The 21784-nt window shown below is 40.4% G+C and overlaps 1 protein-coding gene across 1 annotated transcript in view; it reads left to right on the top strand.

Annotated features, from left to right (window-relative positions):
- The window catches only part of BRINP1 (BMP/retinoic acid inducible neural specific 1), a 195829-nt gene that overhangs the window by 97069 nt on the left and 76976 nt on the right, over positions 1-21784 (top strand). The window lies entirely within an intron of this gene.

Here is a 21784-nt window from a genome sequence, read left to right as displayed (position 1 = left end):
AGGCCAGCAAAGGGATGCTGGGTTCTCCTTCTATTCTCCTTTCCTGTGATGAATTCTGTATTTCTCTGAGCTAGGAAACAACCACCATTTAGAAAGCATAGCCAGTGGGTGGGAGGAGAGGAGGACAACAAAGGTTTCCTTGGCTGGACAACCTGGAGAATGATTCAGAATAAACAAAATAGGATTGACTCTTTGGAGTAAGGCTGCCAATTGCATTCGCTCTCCACGTGTAGATTCCTAGCCTGCTACAATCTGTATCTTTGTCTAGACATCCAGTATCATCTCATTTGAGTTTGCATGTTTATAATCAGCTTCAATTCTATGCCAGGTTCTGAAAATACAGAAGTAGAGGTGACCTGTCCTTGAGAAGCTCAACATCTAGTAGAAAAATCAGCCAAGGATAAACAGAATGAAGTGGTTGTAAAGAGATTTGATCTAGCTGGGTGAACGTGGACAAGGAACATAACCTCTCTGAGCCTGATACTTTTGCGTCTTGGCTTTACTAATACCTATCCCAACCCTTGTGGTTGAAATGGTTGAGTGAGATAATAATTAAAACCCATGGCTCAGGGTAGGTACTCAACAGTTGGTATCTACCAATGAGTACGAATGAGATCATCATAAAGGAATAATTCAGGCTAAAGAGGCAGTGTGAATATTGGAAATCTGGAAGGCTTCCTGGAGGGAAGTAGCATTGTGCTGGGCTTTGCAGTTTGAATTAGACTAAGTGAGCTGATCCTTGCATGCTTTCTTCATCCGTCCCTACCCCCACTCCATGCAGTTTTGAGCCAGCCTCCCTGACCTGCTCACGTTGCTCCCACCCAAAGAATTTTTTTTTAATCCTTTTTCTTAACTGACTCAAATCCTCACAACCCCTAAAACCCAGCCAAGATTCTGCCCATCTGAGTGCCTCTGGCCTCATTTTGGATTCAGACTGAGAATCACCCAGGGTTCACAGTTACTTGCTCTCCAGTTCTTCCAAAAATTATAGTATGTATTGTAAAGGACCTCAGGGATGTTTTTCAAACTTTTGATTGTATAGATGGAGAAACCAGGGCCCAGGGAGGTGAAACTGCTTGCCCAAATTTAAAAAACATTTTGGTGACAGAACCAGGAATAGGATTCTGGGTTCATTCTGTTTCCCGCTTTTTTTGAGTTTTGTCTCCTGATGCAGATAATACATTTCTAGAATTCAGTGCTATTGGTTTCTTATTCCTGTGCTGTGGGTTATGACAGCACCTAGAACTGTGTGCAGGAAACATCAGGGCCCCGAAACCCTGGCTGCTGGCCTGATTTCAGCACTTGTTTGTTGGAGGGGACCAGGAGAGGGGCTTTTAGCTCTGCAGGAATTCTATGTGTATTTTCTCCCAGCCCCACATTCTCTGGTCTAAGAGCTGCCTCTAAGGACAAGGACCTACACAAGACTTAGCTCAAATTACTTTCAATCAATATAGCACACAAATTCAGGCTACTCTGAGTTATCAAATGGATAACAGAGAGAGCTAGTACAGGAAAAACTTCCGTGGAAAAGTGTCAGTCTCTGCGATGTGGCTGCTGGGGCCAGTTTGGCCAGCAGAGAAGTGAGTCTTTCATGGTTGCTGATGCAGCAGGAAATGGTGTGGAAATAAAATGCCTGGAAGTAGCAAGCTCACCACACACAGAGTCCATGTTCCCCTTCTCCTGCCCTCACTGTCCAGGCTGTACCGGGGTAGCTGGCTTTCCTTCTCTTTGGATCTAGCTTGTCAGGACCTTCAGCTGGTGCCCCTGAGGCATTCTTCCCAGCGTTGTAGGGGATAGCAATTTTGTTGTCAGCTTTCATGAATTCAGCTTTGGTCTCTCTTACTTTCATTTCAATATGGATGTGCAGGTCACCCACCTCAACCAGACATTTTGAAGTTCATCATCTTTAAAAAATAATTTCCTGCCGGGCGCAGTGGCTCACGCCTGCAATCCCAGCACTTTGGGAGGCCAAGGCGGGCGGATCATCTGAGGTCAGGAGTTTGAGACCAGCCTGACAAAAATGGTGAAAGGATGTCTCTACGAAAAATACAAAAATTAGCCGGGTCTTGGTGACGGGCACCTGCTACTACATCCTAGCTATTCAGGAGGCTGAGGCACGAGAATTGCTTGAACCCGGGAGGTGGAGGTTGCAGTAAGCCAAGATCACGCCACTGCACTCCAGCCTGAGTGACAGAGTGAAACCTTGTCTCAAAAAAATAAAAATAAAAAGTAAGTAAATAACAATGTTTCCCACTTTTTTGTGAAAAGCGTTTCAAAATATTTTCAAAAAAAATTTTAAAGGGGAAGCAAGATTATGCCTATAGTCCTACCACTTTGGGAGGCTTGGCAGGAAGGTTACTTGAGGCTAGGAGCTTGGGACCAGCCTGGGCAACATGGCAAGACCCCTGTCTCTACATATTAAAAAGAAAAAAAAATGGTAGTTTCAGGATCCTCTCAAACTCTCTCCAGAAGTAAATTTGCACCTGTTTGTGTGTTTTAAAAAAAATGTAAAAAGACAAAGAAGTGAAGATTTGCCAATCATGAATGTTTTGCCACATCTGCTTTCTCCCACTTTCTCTCTTTTTCCCTAGCTCTCCTTATTTTTTCTCTCTTTTTTTCTGAAAAAAATGAAAAACATGTTGTAGACATATGTTACTTCCCCTGTAATATTTTGGCATGTTTCTTCTAAGAATGAGGACATGTATAAGCAATAAATAAATGAATTTATTATATAAATGATACATTCTCCTATGCATAATAAATACATTTCACAATAAATACATAATCAGGCCATATAAAATCTCTAAGAAAATTAATAAATAATAGTTGCATAATATAATCTAATACCCAGTATCCTCAATATTCTCTAAAACTCTTTCAACATTGTTTTTCCTTTCCAGAGTCAAATCAAAGGTCACTTATTATTTATTTATTTATTTTTTTGGTCCTTCTGGTCTCTTCTGCCCAGTGTCCCTCTTTCCCTCATTTTCACCATTTACACTCATCCTTTCACCCTGTACTAATCTTGATTGTTTCTGAATTGTTCTTATTCCTCATGTTTCCACTCACCTATGAGCTATTCCCTTTGCCTAAAATATTTCCTTTTCTTCTGTGCTCCTGGCTTAACCATTTCATCAGTTATCAGCTTAAATCTTACTTCTTCCAGGAAGCTTTTAGTGAAACACCTAGATTAGGTCAGACGCTACAGCTATGTACTCCCATTTCCCTCTTCATTTTGCAACCAAAAACCTTATCATATTGTAACATCATTTATTTCTTATTATTAGTTATTTCTTATACCTACTCTATTTTCCTGCTAGACTGTAAATACTCTGAGGCAGAAACTGTATCCATTTTCCCCCATCCATATCAACACCAATCTCTAGTTCAGATTCTGGTAAATAGTAGGCATATCATATTCACTGGATGAATAAATCTTTTTGGAAAGTGAATGGGAATGTCAATATTTCTTCTTTACATTTTTCTCCCCAAATCTAGATTTGTAAACTCAACTGCACGCTGGACATGTCCACTTCGATGTCTGACTTCTCAAGTATATTGTGTGGAAACCTGTACTTCTGACTACCTCTTTCATTGTCAACCAAATCTATCTTATCTGCTGCCCTCCCCATCTCAGCTAATGGAAGATTCTTATTTCCAGTTGCTTAAGTCAAAAAGTTTTACTGTTCCTTGATTCCCCTTGTTTTCTCACACTTCATGTCTAATCTGTTAGGAAACCCTAATTTTACTCCCTTGAAAACACAAACCCAGAGTCTGGCCACCTCTTCTCTCCTCTGTTGCTAGTGCCCTAATTCAAGCTACTGTCCTTAATCTCCTGGATTATCAGAATAGCCTCCTGTATAATCTTACTGTTTTTAAGCATGCCTGTCCACATTCTACTCTCAACACTGGGTGATCTTTGTAAACATAAATCTGATTGACTCATTTAACTAAATGCCCTGCAAATGACTTCCATTTATTTCATAGCAAAACCCAACATCCTTACAGTAGTCAGGGAGGTTCAACATGGTCAGTCCCTTGTTTTCTCCCTGACATTACCCCTATTACTCCTTACCCCTCCCTTACCACTCTCTAGATATCAGGTCTCCTAGTGTCTCCTCTGCTTGGAAAGCTCTTTCACCAAGTGTCAATGTAGCTCACTCCCCTACCTCCTGCAGGTGTTTACTCAAATGTCACCTTCTCCATGAGACCAACCCTGACTATCCCACTTAACATTGCATCCCCTTCTGGCAGTACTTCCAATCTCCCCTTCTCTGTTCTACCTTTTCTTTTTTTTTTTTCCATAATACGTAACGCTTTCTAATTTACTTATTTAAAATATTTATTGTTTATCTCTTTCTGCTAGAAAAGAAGTCTCATAAAGAAGGACCTGTGAATGTTTTTTTATTAATGTATCTCAAGGGTTTAGAATTAGTGTCTAGTTCTTAATAAATATTTGCTGAAGAATATGTGCCTGAATGAATGAATGAATGAATAAATGAATGAATCATGTGAAAGCAAGTTCAAAATTTATATAAACCTCCTGGCTCGTCTGCTTTTTGACTCTGTGACCTTGTTCAAGTCATGTCACCTGCGGAACTTTAGTTTCTACGTTTGAAAAACGGATAAATAAAAATCTCTACCACATAAGGCAGCCTTGAGGATTGAACTAGGATATTTGACATGTGCTTTGTAAACTAGAAGGCACTGAATAAATGTTAGTTTTAAACGGGGGTGGGGGTAGGAAGACAAAAAGAAAAGAAACCATGGAGTAAGAGTGACCAGCGGGGGATTAGATGGGCAAACTCTCACAATCCCAGTGCAAGCACTGGAGGGGATAAGACACACTAGTAAAAATGAAGTGGAAGAAATTCAGGCTAAAACGCTTCATGTCCCTGAGGAAGGGGAGGGTGAATCATTCCACGAGCATTTACAAGGAATCTAGAAATTGCAAGTTCCTGCACTCAAAGGGAGTTGAACTGGTATTGATAATTTCACAGTGTTTGAAAAGGACAAAGCCCATGTGTAAAAATAATAGTAATTTAGGGTCACGAGATGTTCAGATGTCTGCTTTGGGAGTGCCAAGGAGGGAGGAATAATGATTATAAGGTAGTACTCACCATTTATGAGCACCTCTATGTGGCTAGCACTTTACACATTATCTCTGATAGGAAGCCTGAGGAGGAAGGATCTTTAGAGCCCACACTGTGCAAGAAACAAACTCAGAGAATTTATGTGACCACTGCAAAGTCACACAGCTGTGAGAAGCAGATTTAGGACTTGAGCCTTATTCTGACTTGATTTCCAGGTGTTTCCTTTTTCAGCTACATTTTAGTGCCTTTCATGTTTTGTGTTGAGATAGAAGTCTTAGGGAAGTTTCCATACACAAAGTATTTTGGTCTTGTTGGATGGGAGTTGGACAGGTGATTTCTTTTTTTATGTGTTCAACAAATGTTTATTGAGCACCTACTAAGTGCTGGGCATAGTTAATAGGTTTTTGTGATGAGCCATGCAATAAATAAGACAACATCCTTGTCCTACTGGAGTTTGTATTGTAGTGGAATAAAGGGCTGAAGACTGGAGAATGGGTGGAGAAAAAACATAAAGTGTAAACAAATGAATAAGATAATTCTAGGCAGTGACACAATTGCCATAGTTAAATAAAAATCAGGTAATAGGATGATGTCTACTTTGGCTTTGGTGGCCAAAGACTGCTTCTCTAAGCTGGTTGCCTTGAGCTTTCATGGTGCAAGGCAGCATGATAGAGATCTTAGTGCTGTGTGTTCCCCACAAACTACCAAGGTATGAGAGTCAACCCATCCCTGCCTCTTTGAGGACCAAAAAAGACCACTTTGGGTAGAGATCTATTAATGGAGGATGGTAGAGGATGAAGTTGGGGAAATAAACAGAGGCCAGTCCATATCAGCTATGGTAGAGAGTTTCGATTTTATGCTTAAAAAACTTTTATCTATCAATCAATCAATCAATCTGTCTATCTATCTATTTATTTATTTTTGAGACAGAGTCTCTCACTCTGTTACCCAGGCTGGAGTGCAGATCTTGGCTCACTGCAACCTCTACCTCCTGAGTACAAGCGATTCTCCGGCCTCAGTCTCCTGAGTAGCTGGGATTACAGGCATGCGCCCCCACGCCCAGTTAATTTTTGTATTTTTAGTAGAGAGTGGGTTTTGCCATGTTGGCCAGGCTGGTCTCGAACTCCTGACCTCAGATGATCACCTGCCTCGGCCTCCCGAAGTGCTGGGATTACAAATATGAGCCACTGCACCTGACCTAACTGAAACACTTTCTTTGCTCAGCTTCTCTCTCATTCATCTTTGTTCACTAGGACAGCCTTCTCAGTGTCATTGCTGGATTCATCTCTTCAGTTTCTAGATACTGGTGCACCCAGAGTCTCAGTCCTTGGGCCTCTTCTTTATCTATGCCTATGGTTTCATGCTGTCATCTGTTCTACTGGTGTTATAGAATTTACCTGACAATTCACATTTATGTTGTCAAGCTAGACAAATCCTCTAAACTCCAGACCTATATCCCCAGCTGTTTAATAGCCTTTTATTTATTTAAGATGGAGTTTCACTCTTGTTGCCCAGGGTAGAGTGCAATGTTGTGGTCTTGGTTCACTGCAACCTCTGCCTCCCGGGTTCAAGCGATTCTCCTGCCTCAGTCTTCCAAGTAGCTGGGATTACAGGCACCCGCCACCATGCACAGCTAATTTTTGTATTTTCAGTAGAGATGCCGTTTTGCCATGTTGGCCACGCTGGTCCTGAACTCCTGACCTCAGGTGATCCACCAACCTCGGCCTCCCAAAGTGCTGGGATTTCAGACGTGAGCCACCATACCTGGGCTTTAATAGCCTTCTCAAATATATCATGTCAAAGTCTGGATTCTGGGTTGCTTTTTCAAATGTGCTGCTCTGCCTCCGTTTTCATTGAATGGCATCACTGTTGATCCAGATATTTGAACCCCAAGCAAGTAAGTATCCATGATTCTTCTTTTTCTTTCGTATTCCATATCAGCAAATCCTATAAGGTCTCGTTAGAAACATTATACTGTATACAATAAATATGTACAAGTATTATGTGTCAATTAAAATCAAAAGAAAAGAAAATGCATTCCTGCTGTATCTGCTTACTGCCCTCATCCAGGCCACTCCCTGCTTTTATGTGGATCACTGCAGTGACCGCCTAGTGGCATCCCTGCTTCTGATTTTGTCCTCCCTGCCTTCAGGTCTTCTCTACACAGCAGCCGGATTGATCTTTCTGAAACCCAACTCAAATTCTGGCACTTGTCTCAAACCTTTATAGTGGCTTTTCATCTCACTTAATACAAAATCTAAAGTCCTCCTATTCGGCCTTAAAAAAGAAAGAAATTATTTCATTTGCAACAATGTGGATGGAACTGGAGAACATTATACTAAGTGAAATAAACCTGGCACAGAAAGACAAATATTGCATATTTTTACTTATATATGGAAGCTAGAACAATTGAATTCATAGAAGCAGAGAGTAGAATGGTAGCTACCAGAGGCTGAGGGTAGGAGAAATGAGATGATGGTCAAAGGATGCAAAGCTTCAGTTAGATCTGAGACTTAAGTTTTGAGATCTGTTTCACAGTGTGGTGAATATAATTAGTGATTGAGTGCTGTACATTTTAATACTGCTAAGGGAGTAAATTAAAAATGTCCTCATCACAAAAAAAATGTTAAATATTCGAGGTTTGGGGTATGTTCATTAGCTTGATTTGAGCATTCCACATTGTATTAAATAATCGTAACGTCACTTTCTGTCCTACAATTTATACCGTGTAATTGTCAATATATAATGATAGCAATAAAGTCTCCATCGTGGCCTACCAGGACCTCCTTCATGTGGCCTCTGCTCCCTCTCTCTACCTCTCCAAACTGGCCTTCTGATCATTTTTCAAACATTCTATGTTCACTTACATCATGGGACATTTTACAATTGCTCCTCCGCTTGCCTGGAACAGGTTGCTGCCTCTAAGTCTCCCTCTGGTTGTCTTTCTCCTCCTTGAGGAACATGGGACCTCCCTCCCCTGTCACTGTCTGTCCCCTGAACTTGCTCTAATTTTTCCATGAGACTTACCAGGTCTGGCCTGTCATTATATGTGCATTGGCATGTTTATCATCTGGTTCTTTCACTAGAAGGTAAATTCAAAAAGAACAACAATTTGTCTGCCCTATTCACTGTCTTATCACCTGCATTTAGAAGAGTACCATAAACATAGCTTAAAAAGTCCTGGTTGAAAAGAAGGGAACAACAGACACTGGGACGTACTTGAAGGAGGAGGGAGGGAGGGAGGAGGGGGAGGATTGAAAAACTACCTATGGGGTACTATACTTATTACCTGGGTGGCAAAGTAATCTGTACACCAAACCCTGGTGACACACAATTTGCCCGTATAAACAAACCTGCACATGTACACTTGAACCTAAAATAAAAGTTGTAAACAAAGGTACTGATTGAAAGAATGAATAGGAAGTCAGGAAGTCATGGGGTCAACCGAGTTTGAAGAGACATGGCTATTCTTTCCTCAATGATTTGAGGACTGAGTTTTTTGTTTTTTGTTTTTTGGTTTTTTTTTTTGTAATTGAGAAGGAGTCTTGCCCTGTCACCCAGGCTGGAGTGCAATGGTGTGATTTTGGCTCACTGCAACCTCTGCCTCCTGGGTTCAAGCGATTCTCCCACCTCAGCCTCCTGAGTAGCTAGGATTACAGGTGCCTGCCATCACACCCAGCTACTTTTCTTTTCTTTTTTTTTCTTTTTTTTTTTTTTTTTTTGTATTTTTAATAGAGACAGGGTTTTGCCATGTTGACCAGGCTGGTTTCGAACTCCTAGACCTCAAGTGATTCCCCAGCCTTGGCCTCCCAAAGTGCTAGGATTGCATGTATGAGCCACCATACCTGACCTTGAGGGCTGATTATATGCAAACCCTGAGCTAGGTGTTAAGAATATTCCAAACAAGCTACCACTTTTCCATTCTCATGTAGGACATATCCTGTAGCAGTGACAGAGAAGTAAATGGGCAATTTTAATTCAGGGTGATACATACTTTGAGGAAGTACAAGGTGATATTGGTGAGTAATCATGAACCTGAGATAGTAGGGAGTGAGTTTTTCCAGTAGAGGAAACTGCATATGGGTAAGACAACTTGGAAGTTAGAATGTGTACATTTGGATGGAGCATAAAAACAAAACAGGAAAAGGAGACAGGACAGACAGTGTCCTATTCAGTGTTAAGATGTCAGGGCTGGCCGGGGGTGGTGGCTCAAGCCTGCAATCCCAGCACTTTGGGAGGCTGAGGCGGGCAGATCACAAGGTCAGGAGTTTAAGACCAGCCTGGCCAAGATGGTGAAACCCCGTCTAAAAATACAAAAAAATTAGCCTGGCATGGTGGCAGGTGGCTGTAATTCCATCTACTTGGGAGGCTGAGGCAGAGAATTGCTTGAACCCAGGAGGCAGAGGTTGCAATGAGCTGAGGTGGCACCACTGCACTCCAGCCTGGGTAACAGAGCGACACTCCGTCTCAAAAAAAAAAAAAAAAAAAAAAAATCAGGGCTACATTTTCGATAGTGGCTAGTTTCTGAAAGTTCATGTAAATGTAAGAAAAAGGTGAATGTGGATTATGCTAATTATGAATAGTTTCATACAGCAATATAAAGTGACTGGGATGAGGACAGGGCAATGAGGAAGGAGCTGAGAATTTGAACATAAGGCATCTTGAATATAAATCGAGAGTGTTTCCTATTTGTCTCACAGACAGTGGGGTTCATTGACTGCTTCCCAAAAAGGTGGAGGAGGTAGCATGAGCCAACTCAGACTTTGAGAAGATAATTCTGGCTGTCATATTTAAGAAGAATTGTAAGGTTGTCAAGGTAGAAGCAGGGGGACCAGGTGGGTGGCATTTGTACTGTGTGTCTTGGCAAAGAACCTTGTTTTATTTAATCCCATTAAGACTTCTTTCCTGCAGATCTCTGGTCTTACCCGACATGCTACTGATTGGAAAGGGGAAAAAATGAACGCACTAAGGTGTTAAGGATTAATTCCAAAATTCCTCACTTCTGAGGATTTCATTGCCACCTCTGCCTACGCGTGAAACAGGGTGAAGTAATAAATAGAAACAGGAAGTCACTGAAGACTTAGGCAATTTGGAAACAGAGTCCTAAGGTAACTTGCCAGATTCCAGGGGCTCCGTATTGGCAGTGAAACAATCTGATTGCGGGAAGTGCCTAAGAACATGAGTTTCTTAGTGCTGGAAAGGAGAGAAGATCCATTCATAAGCCCATTTGTATTGCCTTCGTTTATTTAAGAATGGTTTACTGGGTATTTTATAAGTTCCAGGCAATGTACTGAGAGATGAGAAAAGTAGATACAGTCCCTGTCCAATGGAGATAACTGTCTAGTGGAGAGTGAGGACAATAAAATCATTGCCAGCTGGTCCTGGGGAGCCTGAGGCTGAACTAGTTGGGAGAGAAAACTAACGGACCCTGTAGAAGTGACCTCCAAGCCCAGGTCCAGTACTTTGAGAAGGAATTTATCAGATGAGAATGGGGGAAAAGATTGTCCAAAGCAGAAGAGACATCAGAGGCACTTCAGTCCTGAAGTTCCTGGTTTCACTCTGTAGAAGAGTCACTTGGGAGCTTGTTACAAAGGCAAAGGCAAAGACTCTGGCCTGCTAAGTTTTGACTAAGCTCTCGTTTCTGTATTTTAACATGGATTCTCACCAAATTCTGTTGCGAGTGGCTGATCTCACGTCAAAATAACACAGATGACATCTGTGTCTAATAGTTTTCAGATTGTGCCCCTGACCTGAAGGGCAGGGTGGTAAGGGGAGAAGTAGGGGTCTGCATTCATCGCTATCCCCTGAGAAGTTCTACTTATATGTAGTTTACTTATTTTGCAAAATATTTATTGGAATGTTATTATTTGTACTTCCTCCAGCAAAATGTACATTCTTTGGCTATAGTGTTTACTACTGTAGTCCTAGCACCTAACATAGAGACAAAATCTTCCCCCCAAAATTATTTGAAAGAATATATTAATAAATCAAATGTTTCAAGTTTCAAGTAAAAGCATGAAGGCCACTAATCCACTCCAACTCTTTATTTTACAGATGAGTTAAGTGAAACTCAGAGAGGAATCATTGTTTGTCTAAGGTTGTCCAGGTTGTTATGTTAGAGTAGAGGGCTGACTTATATGCCTGTACCCTCAGTTTTGGTTCCTCCAAGTCCAATTTCAGCTTTTTTCTTTTTTTTTGGAGTTGGAGTCTCGCTCTGTTGCCCAGGCTGGAGTGCAATGGCGTGATCTCGGCTCATGCCTTCCGGATTCAAGCAATTCTCCTGCCTTAGCCTCCCGAGTAGCTGGGATTACAGGCATCCACCACCATACCTGACTTTTTTTTTTTTTTTTTTTTTGTATTTTTAGTAGACACAGGGCTTCATCATATTGGCCAGGCTGAACTTGAACTCCTGACCTCATGATCCACCTGCCTCGACCTCCCAAAGTGCTGGCATTATAGGCGTGCACCACTGAGCCCAGACTCAGCTTTTAAGGAGGGCAAAATATTGGCAGAATCTTGCTTAAAATACAGGAAGTAAGTAAGAAATATGACGCAGTTTAAGAACAATTTATATAAATTCATAGACTTGGGTCTCATAATGGGCAGTTAGCTTGCCAGAGAGAATTTTGTGTTGAAAGCAATCCTAAACCACACGTGGCGTGCCCATGGTGCCATAGAGATAGTTAAACCCGAATCTTTGAGCTTAAGTTTCTTCATCTGTAAAATGAAAATAATCACAACCAGCTCCCAGGGTGCTTGTGAGTATTCATGCAAAATGCCTGGCCCATATATAGGTGACCGACATTTATTTGTGCTTAAGCATATGGACCTGGAAAATCAAACATGTCCAATATTTGAAAAGAGATAGTATTTATCTCTACATCTGCTAGGCGTTTAGGCAGTAAATACATGCAGGAGAGAGAGAGAGAGAAAGAGAGAGAGGAAGAGAAGAAGGAGGAGGGAAAAAGAGGAGAGGAAAAGAGAGGAGAAAGAAAGAAGAACAAATAAATGAAGGAGGAAAGGAAGGGAGGGAGGAAGGAAGGAAGGAAAGAAGGAAGAGAGAGAAAGAAAGAAAAAGAAAGAAAGAAAGAAAGAAAGAAAGAAAGAAAGAAAGAAAGAAAGAAAGAAAGAAAGAGAAAAAGAGAGAGAAAGAGAGAAAAGAAAGTAGAAAAGAGCATTATTCTTCCTTCTGGAAAATACCATGTGAGCTTGCAGAAATACCATGTTGGTTGTTGGCAGTGGCTTTTGTAGGATATTGCCATAAATACCTTTATGCTCAAGAAGAATGGTAGTCATGTGTGGAGACATGAAGAAAGAGGAACCGAGGACAATTTGATGGAGATAAACCATTTTTATGTGCTTTAGAAGAAAGAACAGGATTAAAATTCAGACTTTGGGGGTAACTCTGGGATAAAACAGGAAACTGGCATTTCTCAGTGTGTTTTGGAGTACTGTCCAATGAACTCAGAGCTGAAAAAACGTAAATAGGCAATCCCTACCATAACTTACCCATCATCTTGGTGCCTGTGTGAGACTAGCACGTGTCTGTGGCCATAGCCATGACTAATTTTTGATTGAAAGATGTTCAATTCACCTGGGTATCCAGAAGACAATTCCTAATGTTTCATAAACATTTTTACTTTTCTGAAGCTCATAGCATTTCCTAGTGAGTACGGACAACAATAACACTTTCTAACCACCTGTTGGATTCTGAATCCCTCCTATAAGCATCTCTGTCAATCAGTTATGCAAACTCTGCTTCAGTATCTTCAAAAACAGGGACCTCTCTACTTCCCAGAACAGCTTATTCTATTCTGATCAGTTCTGACAGTCAGCAAGGGCTTGCTTTATTGAGTGTAATTTTGAGAGTATTGAGAACATTTTAAATTAAATTATTATTTAATAACTGCTGTCAATTATTCCTAGTCATTCCAGTTTTAACCCTCAGAGCCATATTTTCATGACATTTACAACTCATCAGATCCTACCAACTAGGAAAATTGATGACGCCTTCCTTCTTCTTATGGTGCTTTGGTAATCAAATCAAGTATCTCTAAGAATACTTTAGACGTCCCCCGTCCCATCGTTTTTCTATTATCATCGAGTATACTAAATCAATTACCTTGTTTCATCATCCATTCATAAATTCCACTTAAAACATTTATCTTCTTAACTCAGATGTGATCTGGGCAGTTTTTATCAGTTTCTTCTGATGTGTATTTAAATAATGAGTGTGTTATTCAGGTTTAAAAGTTCTCCAAGAAGGTTATGTGGGAAAACATCCCTGTTTTCTAATTTGCTTCAGCCCAGTAGTTTTCAAACATTTCGGGAGCAAGAGAATACTTTTGTCAAAACAAAACAAACAAACAAATCACTGATCTATCTCTGTCAGTGGTAGTACAATATATCACTTTCTGATCGTCCTTGATTATTTCCTTAAAATATATTATTTGATGTCCGGGTCAATTAGATAAAACAGGATTAGCAAACTGTCTGTAAAGGGTCAGACAATAAATATTTTAGACTTTGTGGGCCGTCTGGTCTCTGTTGCAGCTGCTCAACTCTACCACTGTGGTGCAAGAGCACGCACAGAATATGCAGCACATAAATGGATGATTGTGATAGTTTTCCAATACAAATTTATTTGCAAAACCGACAGTGGGACACATTTGGTCTTTGGCCCATAGTTTGGTGCCTTGTGAGTTAATCTAAAGATTTTGGGGCATTTTGGTTAAGTAAAGTATAGTTTTAGATCCCTGGTTCTTGATATAGTGAATATAACTGAATGAATTAGTAGAAGAAAAAGGTATTTCTTAACTAGTTTAAAACAGGGACAGGGAATATTTCTTTATAGGAAAATGACAAAGGGTCTAGCTGAGAATGTGGATTTGGGGGAGGCTCTGAGATGGCAGCATGCTCACTAATCCTAAAATATCTTAACAAGAAAGAAATTGGCAATTAAATGCAGTATTACTTGCCGGGAAAAAAAGTTGTTCATTTTTCTTCTTAAACAAAGCACTGTGGCAGAGGGAATTAAGCAGAGACCTGGTGTGCGAGACCTGGATTTTAAAACCCTCCCTTGTACTGACAGCTGTGTGTCTTTGAGAGCATTATCTCCTCTCTCAGAGTCCCTGTGTTTCCATCTAAAATTTAAGGCAGTGACAAAGACACTCTTTGTGGTCCCTTGGAGTTTTCAAATTTTGTGATCTGAAAGAAAAATTTCATATAATTGCAATGTTTAATAGGATTTATGATAATTGGAAAATAATTGCCATTCCAAACTTTTATTAATCTATATTTAGTTATGAGTCACGCTTTCACAATAGATGCTTTGGAAATAAGCAAAGAGACAAATTGAGTCAACAGAATTTTAAATATTTTATTTATATGCAGTTTGTGTAATCCCTGGAGCCCATAGGCATATTAAGATCATTTAAAATATCCATTAAAAGTTATGTGTTATACAACAAACTCTCCTTTTAAAACGCCTTGCCAAAGGATACGTAGCTAACATTTATTGAGTAGCTACTACTGCCAGATTAATTGCATTCATTATGTTTAATCCTTCCAGCAGTGCTGCAAGGTAAATACTAATATTCCTATTGCACTGATAAAGAAGCTCAGAGTTGCTGAGGGATTTGCAAATGCTCACTCAGCTAATGAGTGGCTTTATTGTAGGATTCAGAGCCAGACCAGTCCGACAATAGTCTGTGCTCATCCCACAGTACCAGAATGTCTTTGCGAAAGGACCTGTTTTGCATCCTCTTTCCAGGTGCTCAATGGAATAAGCATTTGCTTTCCTTGATATCCTCTATTTTGTTTTTCTGTAGAGCATTGTAGGGACTCCTGGTAAGGTGGGTTGCAAGAGTTAATGACTCCCCCATTCACATGGGGACACCAGAATGGGCAGAGGAGTAGAGAACAGGAAGAAACAAGGAAGAGCCCAGTCTGAGAATCACAGAATGTGAATTTCTGTCCCAGCTCTGGTGCAGATTTTCCAAGCGGCCTTCGCTGCTCTGGGCCTTGGTTTCCTCCACTTGTGATGGGGATGGTCATACTCCCTATCTTCCAGGTTGCTGGGAGAATAATGTATGGGGTGACAGAGATTTGAGTGCACTACAGACCCCACAAAGTCAAGAAAATGGAGTAAGAGTGGATCCGAGTGGAGAACATGGAATCTAAGATGAGGAACTTATTTCCTAGTCCCTCTTGCCACCGATGGTGCTGTGGCCTTAGCAAGTCCCTTGCTCTCTATGGGCCTCAGTTTGTCATCTGCGAAATGACAGTGATGGCCGTGAGTGCCTAAAGGCCCTCTATCCTGATGTTTTGGATTCTGTATGGCAAGGCAGCGAGCAGTTCCGGTGCATGGAGTATGTCTCGGGAAACACTGGGCCCTTTGGAGTCTAATAAAACAAGTGCATTCTAAACTTCCTTTCCCACGATTAACTCTCATAACCACCATTGTGGCCCCCTGCCCTCAATAACGGTGCTTCAGGAAGAATCCCACTTGCTTTTCTGGAAATGGCCCATTTATATAAAAGTTGGGCCATTCCAAGTGTGCTTGTTGTGTTTCTATTTTTCCCTCTCAAGTTTCTGTGCAATGAGAAACACGTAGTCCCCTTCCAGTGTGCTCCCCTTAGATTATTTACCCCCATTGCTCTGAATTCAGCCCCATAAGAGCCTTCAGAACTGCTATGAGGCTGGCATAAGAGTAACACTGTCATTACTTAAGTGAACACCTTTGGAAAATAGACCTCTGTACACATTATAAGCAAGGGTTACTTTATTCTCTAAAGTTAAGTTGATATCTTTACTTGTAATTAAAATAATACTATTCACAATTACATTTTCAGAGATAGTTCTTTTTTCTTCTTCTTCTTTTCTGCCTTTCCTCACTTCACCCCTCTGGGGCCAAAATGCTCTGAGAGATCTGCTTGGATGCAGCTGTTTTTCGCCTGCCTTGCCAGTTGTGTTCTGGGACATGAAGGCAGACAGAGGATTTGGAGCTGACACCCTCTCGTTAAGATGCATCATTTCTGCTTCACATATGCCCTTGGGTTCACCTTTCTCTGAGCTGGCTGAGGATCGTATGGGGAGTGAGTGGGAACAGCAGGCAAGAGAAATACCTTCTTTCCTCTCTCAGCTCAATGATTTCATCTCACTCTTCTCCTCTGTGATTCCCCTTGTTCATCTCTGGGGATAATTTGCTGCTAACAATAACAGAAGCTGTCCCAGAATTCTCCTCTATCACCCTGATACTCAGAAGCTCCTCTTTATCCATTTCCAAATGATTAGTTAATGCCACCAATGGGATAAGCCACCCAGGAATAAACAATTGCAAAAATCCCATCACTGTAATCAATCATGCTTTCAATAAACATGTATTTGGGGTACAATGTCATTACAGTATTCCAAAATGTATTTTTGGATTAAGCCAGACCACCAGAAAGCTATATATTTAGACTATAATATGTTTGCCCCTCATGGAGTTGCTTTATTGTTGCTTTATTGTATGAATAGTATATGAATAGTGCTTTATTATATGTGTTAGGCTACCTTGAGCCCATCAAACTCACAGGAATATTGTTGAGAATATCTCCCACCGGCATCAACTATATTGATCTCTTTATGAGAAACCATGGGAAATGTCTGTGTCTTATTATAGCATCTAGGGAATCTACTTCTCAAATAACTTTGAACAACTACTCTGCTGTCTTTCCGACTGCATGGATTCCCCTTTTTCCTCCAGTTGCAAGGAAGCTCAGACACTTGCAGTACACTTGAATCAAGTGTTCAGGACTTTACAGAATTAACTTTCCAAACTTCATTTTCTATTTTAACCCAAACTTAATTTTCTATTTTCCCTTTTATTTTTCCTATTGTATGTATATTTTAAAGCCTATAAGATGTGTATGTTTTTGAATGTAACCTTCAACTACATCTGAGATCAGATTCATGTAAATGAACAAGTCATAAAACATGCATGAGAAGAGTAAAAGAACCCTTCACTTATTCAGAGGTCATTAGGAGCTCGATTATCTAAAAACAATGGAGGAAACACATTGATCCCCTGCTCCCTATAGACCCAAAACTGCTGGAGGCATTCCCTTTACAACTCTAAGATGCAGAAATTGTCACTCCTCCACCTCATTTTACAGATGAGGAAACTAAAATAGAACCTTTTAAGCAATAGAAACATCATAAGTGTGTCCTATACAAATAATTGTAAAAAAAAATGCTAATACCAACAGCAGCTAACAATTGTTCATACCCTATTGCAATGTATAAAGAAGTCGTCTATTATTTCATTAACTCTCCCAGCACAATTTGAGGAGATGCATGCTTTTAGTCTTTATCACGTATATGAAAAAATAGACTTGGATGGAACTTATGAACTATTGCTTTATTTCTTAAATTCAGCCTTGCTGCTTTCAGTTTACTTCATAAGAATCAGATCCCACCTTTCCCTAAAGTTTTATCTACTGGTAATTTCCAAAGAATGTGATTGTGTCCCCTCCCTTCTCACCCCACCATCTATCCACTATCACTCAACTTTCTAATGTAGCTGCCCGTGTAATCAGAACAAAGATGATATTGATAATAACTTTAATATCTTATTGATGTTTTCATGGTTTGATATAATCCTAAGCCTATCCTTGTAAGGTAGCTACCATTTACATTTTACAAAGTATAAACCAATAGGTGGTAGAATCATAACTCACATTTTTACCCCTAGAGCCTAGGTTGGAGGATACAGGGTTAAAGATGATCCAATTCAATCAGTTTATTTCACAGGTGGAGACACGGATATCCAGGAATGAATACACTGTCCCAAGAGCGCAGAGCCAGTTCTCCTTCCTGTCTTGTTTTGTTTTGTTTTGTTTTGTTTTGTTTTGTTTTGTTTTTGAGCTGGAGTCTCGCTCTGTCACCCAGGCTGGAATGCAGTGGCTCGATCCCAGCTCACTGCAGCCTCCACCTCCCAGGGTCAAGTGATTCTCCTGCCTCAGCCTCCCGAGTAGCTGGGACTACAGGCGCATGCTGCCACGCCCGGCTAATTTTTTGTATGTGTAGTAGAGATGGGGTTTCACCGTATTTCCCAGGCTGATCTTGAACTCCTGAGCTCAGGCGATCTGCCCGCCTTGACCTCCCAAAGTGCTGGGATCACAAGCATGAGCCACTGCAGCCGGCCTCTCCTTTCTGTCTCATAATCATGTCTCCTTCTTCTGTGCAATGTGTCATTGAGCCTACACACATGTATTTTTTTTTTGCATGTATGTAGGAAAGTAGAGGACTAATAAAGAGGATGAAGGAGGATTCCTATACAGGCAATGCTTTACTCTAAAAAGAAAGATTTAGACTTACAATTTTCTCTCCAGCCTCATCTTAAATCCAGCACCCCTGGCTGCAGTCTTCATCCATCCCCAGGCCCTGTCATTATCTGCCCTCCCACCTCCGGCTCCCCCAGTGGGATGGGCCTTGCTGCAGACACCCCATGACTTCCATCCAGGATCTTTTTTTAATCTCAGTCTAATTGGTTTGCCCACCCTGCTGGGATGCTTAATTGGGCATAAGCATATTCCACAGATCCTATGCCATTGTGAGTTCTGCCTTCTCCTCCAAGGGTAATTTGCTTGTTCTGTGCACTCAGAAGGAAAGATATATTTTATGTTGTTCTCAGTTCCCTTAGAACTGACATGAAATTGTTCCTGGGCCAGCAGAGCAGTCAGACAACATGGCAAGCAAGGCTTGCTTTCTTTTATGTATTTTCTTTTACTTTATTTTTTTTAAGATGGCATGTTGCAATGGAAAGGGTATTACACTTGAAGTCATGAGCCTTGGGCTCTGATTTAATCCTTCCCAGTCATTTGCTGTGTGATCTTGATCAAATAACTTAATCTTTTTGACATACAATTTTCCCATCAGTGGATGGTATTAGTTGGATTTGATGACTTCTATAAATGGAGTAAGAGTGAAGCTTTTAGGACATATTACCCATGGGCCAAATATATCCGAGCACTTGCTTTTGTAAATAAAGTTTTATTGGAGCACGTCGACGCTTAGTTGTATTGTCTATGACTGTTTCACTCTACAAGGACACAGTTGAGTGGTTGCAGCAGATACCTTGTGGCTAAAAAATCTAAAATATTTACTACCTGGACCTTTATAGAAAATGTTTGTCTACCCTTCCTTTAGAACATAAATCAGATTAGGTAGACTCAAAACCTTCTTTTAACTTTTCATGTTACTTTGAAGTTTTAAAAATTTTTACTAAGACTGACAAAACTTTTTGAGGTCTGTGTTCCTCTTCTTCATCTTTTGGTATTATTTTTCTTCTCATATCACCCCTATACTCATTTAGGCTGCTGCTCTTTGATGTTCCCCAAATGTGGCAAACACATTTCCACCCCAGGACCTTTGCATTTGCTGTTATTTTTTTCCTGGAACATTATTTCACCAGGTGGCCCTATAGTTCCTCCCTCATTTCCTTCAGATGTCTCCTCAAATGTCATGAAATCATGAAGGCCTTTTCTGGTGACCTATATGAAATGACAGCCTCACCCCCTTCTGGACATCCCAGCCTCCTCCCCCTGATTTATTTGTTTTTATAACAGGTATCTCCCCTGACACATTACAAATTTGTTTCTACGTTATCTGTCCACTGTCACCAGCGTGTATGCCCCTTGAGAGCAAGACTTTCATTAATTTTGTTTACTGTGGTATCTTTAGAACTGGAAAAATAGGTGCTCAAATTTCAAATATGTAATCAACCTTTTCATCTGTAATGTTGTTTAAATCTAGCTCTGAATAGATCTGGGTGCTATTGAGCCCTTTTACTTAAGTGTATTTTGGAAAAGAGTGTAAAAATTACAGAATCCTGTGATTATTACAGTCTTTGCTCCAACGTCCCTGTAATGGTTACAGAGCCATGTAAACCCATCCTCAAAATGCTTTTAGCCTGGGTTCTTGGCCAATGAGAACAGAGTTTATAGACTGAAATCTACTAACATAGTTTGACACATAGTCATTCATCCTGTGGTCCCTGACAACCTCTCTGCCTTTAGCTCTTATCATTTATATATTACACGTACACATAGACACACACATCCCTTTCTTTCTAACTGTCCTATCCCCTCTCATTCACCTCCGTTTTTGCACATGGAGCTCATTGTTCTTTTTTTCTTTACCATTTTTAAGTGTTCAGTTCCATGGTAATAAATCCTTTTATATTGTTTTGTTTTTCCCTTTGTTCCTCCCCAACTATCCTTCCCAGCCTCTGGTAACCATCGTTTCACTCTCTATCTTCATGAGGTCCATTTTTCATCTCCCACAAATGAGTGGGATATGTGATGTTTGTCTTTCTGTGCTTGGACTATTTCACTTAACATAATGGCCTCCAATTCCGTCCATGCTGCTGCAAATGACAGGATTTCATTCCCTTTTATGGCTGAATAATATTCCATTGAATATGTATACCACACTTTCTTTATCCATTCATCCATTGATGGGCACTTAGTTTGATTCCACATTTTGCCTACTGTAAATAGTGCTGTGATAAAACATGGGCATGCAGATATCTGTTTAATACATATTTCCATTCTTTTAGGTATTTGCCTAGTAGTGGAATTGCTGAATCATATGGTAGTCCTATTTTTAGTGTTCTGAGGAACCTCCATATTGTACATTATAGTTTAATACCTTCCCTGAACAACCATTTGTCCTCCTTCCCGCAGTGGACCAACTCCTCCGGATGAGAAACTGTCCGTGGTGCTGAGCAGCTAGTTAGTGCTTTAGGGTAACATCCCCAGTTACTGAGCGCTCCCCAAGTGCCTGACTCTGTGCTTAGCAGGTCACATACATTTCCTCACTTAGGCCTTACGTCCACCTTGTGAGGGATAAACTGGGTACCTAGCATAGGCATCTTTCTGAGTTTCTTTTCAAGGACGCAACACAGATGGCAGGCCCTGGTCTATCACTGGTGAACGTCACAGACTGTGATGGCTGTTTCAAAAAAAGGAATTGAGTCATGCCTTGTAATTTGGTCATGGGGGTGGCATCATTCTTCTGTACTGGTACTGGTTCTACTATGCTTTTATAGCCTATCTCTCCATATTTACATTAAAAGAGTGATTTAAGAGTCAGGATGCCAGTTTTCTACACTCAGTTCTACCACTCATTAGCTACATGACCTTTAACAGTTACTTAACCTCTCTGTGTGTAAATAAATATTAATTTTAAGGAATATGGGTATGTTCATAAGAAAACAGCAACCCAAGACAGTAAGTTATGAATAAAAGTGATATACGCACACACACATATGTGTAACTACATATATTTTTCTATATACTGATATATGAGTATGTTTATATGCATATATATATATAACCTCATAATTATAGGTGTATATAATTTTATAAATTTCTTGGATTAGCTGATAATATCTCTTTTCTTCAGAGATATTTGGCATTTCTCATTGCTGTGTATTGATCAATTGCTGGTTAGCAAATTACCTCACAATTCAGTGTCTTAAAACAATATCATCTCACAGTTTCTGTGAATCAGAAATCTGGACGCCCTGTCTCTGGGTTTGTTACCAGGCAGCAATCATCTCAAGGCTAGCTTGGGAAGGGTCTGTTTCCTAGCTTAAGCCCATGGTTACTGCGAGGATTCAGTTCCTTGCGAGGCCTCATTTC

This window comes from Chlorocebus sabaeus, chromosome 12 (genome assembly GCF_047675955.1).
Source record: "Chlorocebus sabaeus isolate Y175 chromosome 12, mChlSab1.0.hap1, whole genome shotgun sequence".
NCBI classification, from domain to species: Eukaryota; Metazoa; Chordata; class Mammalia; order Primates; family Cercopithecidae; genus Chlorocebus; species Chlorocebus sabaeus.
The sequence above is the reverse complement of the archived record's forward strand: the minus strand, read 5'-3'. Positions and strand labels throughout refer to the sequence as shown.